This window comes from Rhynchophorus ferrugineus, unplaced genomic scaffold (assembly GCF_030347505.1).
Source record: "Rhynchophorus ferrugineus isolate W39M unplaced genomic scaffold, kcgeb_rfMv2 rfM4, whole genome shotgun sequence".
NCBI lineage: Eukaryota > Metazoa > Arthropoda > Insecta > Coleoptera > Curculionidae > Rhynchophorus > Rhynchophorus ferrugineus.
Window position 1 is genome coordinate 43,899,104 of NW_027472583.1, and position 6,180 is coordinate 43,905,283.

Sequence of the window (6,180 nt, forward strand, 5' to 3'; positions counted from 1 at the left end):
GAGTTGAAAGTGTAGAATAAAGATTACATATTAATTGTCACGGACTCCAAGAGCTCCTTGGAGAGTTTCAGATCAGTGCGGATGTATTTATTTATTTGCTTTTATTTGTAGGTTCCTTTTCATCGCGGATAACGAGAGAGCCGACTGCTTCGCGGGAAAAGAAGACGATTCAGCCAGATTGAATTCTCTTTTTGATAGAGTAATATAAAGTCCCATTATAAAATCCTCTTTAAAAATCTCGACCAACTACATTGGGACTTACAAACTAACAATAATTTATGGGAAATCAAGAAAAACTTTTATCAAAATCCCAATATTCGAGATATAGGAAGACATAAATTGAACATGTTCTCTTGACTAAGAATCGGGCATTGCAGGCTTACCCATGAATATTTTATATTTTAAGCTAAAAGGTGAAAAACCTCCTATGTGTAACGAGTATCAAAGCGAGATCAAACCAAACCTTATTGGGTGTAAAACATTTATTAATTGAATGGTGCAAGTACAGAACCCTCAGACAGCTACTTGGAATGGCGGACACCATGGAACATTTGGTCCAACTGAAAAATCTAAATCAACTAATCTTGCAACTACCTTGCAGCCGCGTTTATATGTCATTAAATGTAATCATGTTAATTGCATTGTCTGCTTACATAATTTTCCCTTTGTTTATTTATATATTTTATTTATACTCTCTATATTTATACATCTTGCCTTCTGTTATTAATTGTGATCGTTTGTTTAATCTGATATTTATTATCATTCTTATTAACTGTAATTAAATTTATACTCAGCCCTAATTACCCCAAGATGATAATGGGCCATAAAATAAAAATAAATTAAAAAAGATCACATTGAAAGATGACAAGTGAATTATTTAAAAGTATACAGATGCAAAAATATATGAATGCTTACTACAATGGTCGCAAAACCCATGACACTGATAAGGATACAAGATACATAAAATGTAAACGAACATGCATGATATTACATAAATACGCACTATTATATTTCTAGTAGTAAACCTGATACGGTTAGAAAACTAATCAGCTTGTCCGGGTTCTCCAGCCTAAGACACTTGACCATCGTCTCTCCCAGGTTGGCCAACCGTCTCTGCGAGTTGTATCTTTGGCATTCAGTTAGTATGTGTTTGATAGATAGTGAGGAACTACATTCGACGCACAGTTGTAGAGTTCTACTCTTAATGAGAATCTCATGGGTCAGTTTACAGTGACCAATTCTGAGACGTGAGAATAAGCTTAAGTTGCGTCTACTGATGTTAGTGGTGTTAAGGTTTTCTGTTAGATCCCATCTGAGTTGGTCTGGATGTCTAAAGATCCTAGTAGAGTTGTGCTTCATATCTCTATACCTGAGGAGGAAGTTTTCCGTAAGTGATCCTTCGCTTTTCTTGGCTAAGTAATCCATTAATTTTCAATAATCCCAGCGTAAGAAGGGAGCCACATAAAGGTGTTCTATTTGCTGTTTCTTACCAATTTAGAGGTTAGTTCACAAATAAGCACTCCTTAGGCACTTTACGGAGCTCATTGAATCGGAGGCGATAACTAATCGTTTGTCTTGCACATCTTGTACCGAGATCAAGGCCCTATACATGGCAAAGAATTCAGCCGTCAATACACTCGAAAAGGGGAGCCTGAAGTGTCCTTCCGACATCATCGATGTAAATGCTGCCCCCATTAAATCGTATCGGATACATTTGTAACCATTTGAGGCCCCACTGACAGTCTATATTTTTCAGAATGTGCCATTTCGCCGAAATGTGAACAAAATTATTTTAGTTCGTTGAAAATTTATGAATATATACCAATTAGATTGCATTTGCGGGAACTTTTACTTTTTTACTCCTATTCGAACAAAAAGGCAGCTAACGATATTTGGATGCAGTGTGTCGTCCTCGTCGCTGTCAATTTCAGCATGTGAATACTGGTTACGACATTTTAAAAGTAGCGATTTTGATACCGAAGACAATGAGTGTTCAGCAGAACCAAAAATCGATACCGGGGTAAAATGCAAGAATAATATGTAGAATACTTGGGAGTAACACAAGAAACTATTTTATGTCGTATGAATTGAAGCCAAGAGACGTTGAAAGGGATTTGGTGTTGTGTCACACGCAGCATCAATTCATACATATGAAATTTATGCTTAAAATCAAAAATGTTTTTTGCATCGTATTGTTACTGGTAATGAAAAGTGGATCCAATACGATAATCCAAAGTGAAAAAAAAATGGAGACCTGGTCATGTGCATTAACATTATCGGAAAAGCCATAGCTCGACCTTTAGAATATCCATGGTTCCAAGCTAATGCTCTCTATTTGGTGAGATCAGCTTCGTGTGGTATACTATGAGCTGCTATAGCCTGATAAAATCATCAATGGGGATCGCTATAGATTATAATTCATGCGTTTGACGAGCATTGCGCTAATACCGTATAAAGTACCGTGCGTAAAACTCAGATTATTACTTGTTCTGACATATAAATCGTGAGCGGTGTTAGCAGCGCCTCATTTATTATAAAAATATTAAAAATTGGGTCGATTCGTGGATAGCCTAAAAATATATATCGTATCTCCGAGATGGAATCCGTAAATTGTCTGTAAAATTGGAAAAAGCATCGGCTATCGATGGACAATTGAACAGTGAATAGAATACATTATACCGATTTTTTACAAAAAGGCACTTATTGGAAAACAATTATATATATTATTCAAAATATTTTTAATTTGAGAGAGAACGGAGCAGCATCAGCATGTTTTTCTGACAGTGCTTCGGTAGCAGATTCAAACGACAATAGCAATTAATATAGTCTATATACTTTTAATAATTCAATACCACTGAAATATCAATAAAATTGACTCCTTACAGAAATGTTAAAAATATCGAATGTTTTTCTCAGCTGTTGTGTTTTCCATATAGCTAATTCATCGACATTCTTAAAATTTTAAATGAATTGATTAAAATGTATACTACAGATTTGAAAAAGCTGTTTGCCAAAATCGAACTATAGTCTATATAAAAGAGTTATTAAATCGTCATCAATCGTCATCGATCTGAAAACGTCATCAAGCCTGTCAAAAGTTGTAAATTCGTTTTAGAGTCAGACAATATTTTCCTCATTTTATTCTATTTAAAAATATATAAAATGCTGTTTGACAAGTTTTTGACAAGAAGATGTAATTGAATGAGCCTGCAAAAGTCCGTTTGTCAAACGTCTGCAAAATTTTTCAAAATTTTATAGTTACGAGTTATGGTCGCGGTTTTTATTGAAAATAATTTTTGCGGATTGCAACTGTACTGAATATGGATGCAGGCAAGGTCACTAAAATATCTCAAAAACAAAGAAACAATATTACCTTAAATTCACCAAAACAAACCGTCTTTATGCGAAACAGCTGACGGACCAAGATCAGATCGATGTTAGCTGTATCAGAGATCAAATATACCAAATGTATAAAAGCAGTATGTAATCTGTCAGTGGAAACATAACTTAATACAATTATTTCAGAGAAAATCGTTAGTCGGGAAATTATCCATAAAAAGCCAAGAAGATGCCAACAAGTGCACCAATAAAGGCTGCAATTAGGGAATAGCTTTAAGTACATATACTAAGTCTTGAAAAAACTATGTTGAAGAATGACTTGCATTTTATGTAATTTACTTTTTTAGAAATAATCTTGAGAAAACATACATGGTAGATCAGATTGCTGAACGTTATGGCTACAGAGTATTACGTCTTCTTTCCTATCACTGCATATTTAATCTAATTTTTTTGATATGGTATGCAAAGAATTACTACAATCAACATTCAGGTCGAGGAAGACATTCAACTGTCTGGAGGTAGGAAAAGAGGCATTGTCGAAAGTAACACCTTCAGTTTGGATGACCTAGATCAGACACATTGAAGAAGAAATTGACATATGGTTGAATCGTGAGCAAATCTTTAATAGATTGGAAATAAACAGCTTAGTTATTCACTTGATTTGTATTTCTGAAAGTGATAGTGATTAAATAAAACTTTATGAATGTTGGTTTAGGATTCAGAGTTGACAATTTTCAAGAGAGGGTGATGAAAGAGTAAACAACTAAAGGTTTTTATATAATTAATATACTTGAACTGTAGGAAACTGTATTATAAAGAGTGTGAAAACTTTATAAACATGTGTGTTATTGTTCAGAAAATACATGAACATTTGGTTAAAATGTATAAGGAGAGAAATAATACTAAATGTTTTGCAGATATGGTAAATGCATTAAGGTGAATGCACTTTTATCAAGAAACATGTATTCAGGTAGTAATAGAACAAACTAAGGAGAAATATAGTAATATTAAAATAACTTTACAAAGAAATATTGCACCGAAGGAAACAAGAACTAACCGTAAAAGACAAATATGCTCTCTAATGAAAGTAAAATACATTTCTCAGATATACAATTGTTAATTAGGCGGATTAGGTCTGCCGGGGTACCACTACATAAAAAACGCGTTACCTACTCTACCTACTCTACTATATTAGTGTAGAAAAAAGTTTAATATAAATATAATAAAACAACCATAACCCATAAATTACTGTGGCTGTATAATTAATTATAGTTTTAGTTCTTCGATAATATATGCATTAGATATATTATAATTTTAAAATACATTATATTTGATAACATTTTTGTTTCATTATTTTATTTAAATAAGAATGTTGTTATACGTCAAAGTCAAAATATACTAAAACTCAGAGTTGCTGCGGCCACATTGTGACGTTTTGACAAATCTAAAGGGTTCTCTGCTGTTTTGAATTAACTATGCCTTGTGAACGCAGGACAAACGATTCTTAGATTTTATTACTATATATATTATACTTTCCTTTCGCAGTTGAATATATGTTCCGTTAAAGCCGATACATATAAATTGTTATCTCTAAAAAAAGGTAAAATGTAACTTTATGCTTTTTTGATTTTTATCCCGACTTATCAGTAGTCCTTAATAGTTCCAACAATACTGGAACAACAAAAGTAATAAAAATTCGTAAATAATATATCTTGAAATTAAGTAACATCGTAAAATAATGTTCCAACTCACTTGGTTTTCATTTTTAATCGACTTCGAAAAAGGAGGAGGTTCTATGTTCAGCTATAATATACAAACAATACAAAAATTATAATATAATTTTGTATTCAAATTATAATTTTAATATAAGATGCCAATAAGTGCACCAACAAAGGCTGCAATTAGGGAATGGCTTTAAGTACATATACTAAGTTTTGAAAAAACTATGTTGAAGAATGACTTGCATTTTATGTAATTTACTTTTTTAGAAATAATCTTGAGAAAACATACATGGTAGATAAGATTGCTGAACGTTATGGCCACAGAGTATTACGTCTTCTCTCCTATCACTGCATATTCAATCCATTTTTTTTGATATAGGGTATTGCAAAGAATTACTACAATCAACATTCAGGTCGAGGAAAATATTCAGCTGTCTGGATTTATGAAAAGAGGCATTGTCGAAAGTAACACCTTCGGTTTGGATGACCTAGATGAGACACATTGAAGAAGAAATTGACATATGGTTGAATCGTGAGCAAATCTTTAATAGATTGGAAATAAACAGTTTAGTTATTCACTTGATTTGTATTTCTGAAAGTGATAGTGATTAAATAAAACTTTATGAATGTTGGTCTAGGATTCAGTGCTGACAATTTTCAAGAGAGGGTGATGAAAGAGTAAACAAGAAATGTGTTTTTTTGTGTTAAAAATTTAATTTTGATTATTTTTTAATTTTTAGTGAGTTTTTTATTTATTTTTTGAAGACGGTTCAATTTCAACTAGGGATTTATCTGGACTGTAGTGGAAGAGTAGATGGACCATGTGGTGTATTTTGTTTTGTAGATTTATTTAATTGTAGCGCATATTAGACACACCTTTTAGGTCTAAAAATTTCTCTGTTCATACAACCTTTCACCCTGACAAATCTCATGCCTCTGGTGCTCCCGTTTTCCTAAATTTTTCGATTTTTCACTTTTTTCCCGATTCCTTTATATTTATTTATATTTATTGTATGCTTACTAAATAAGTTATTTCTTAAATATTGGAAACTAAATTGCTCTATATAGACCGAAGGCATTTATTTTTTGTAATTAAGTAAATATTTCTATTCTTAACGAT

At 32.4% G+C, this 6,180-nt stretch overlaps 1 protein-coding gene across 1 annotated transcript in view; it reads right to left on the reverse strand.

Moving 5' to 3' along the window:
* Positions 1 to 6,180, reverse strand: part of LOC143195345 (sodium channel protein 60E) — a 301,968-nt gene that overhangs the window by 227,258 nt on the left and 68,530 nt on the right.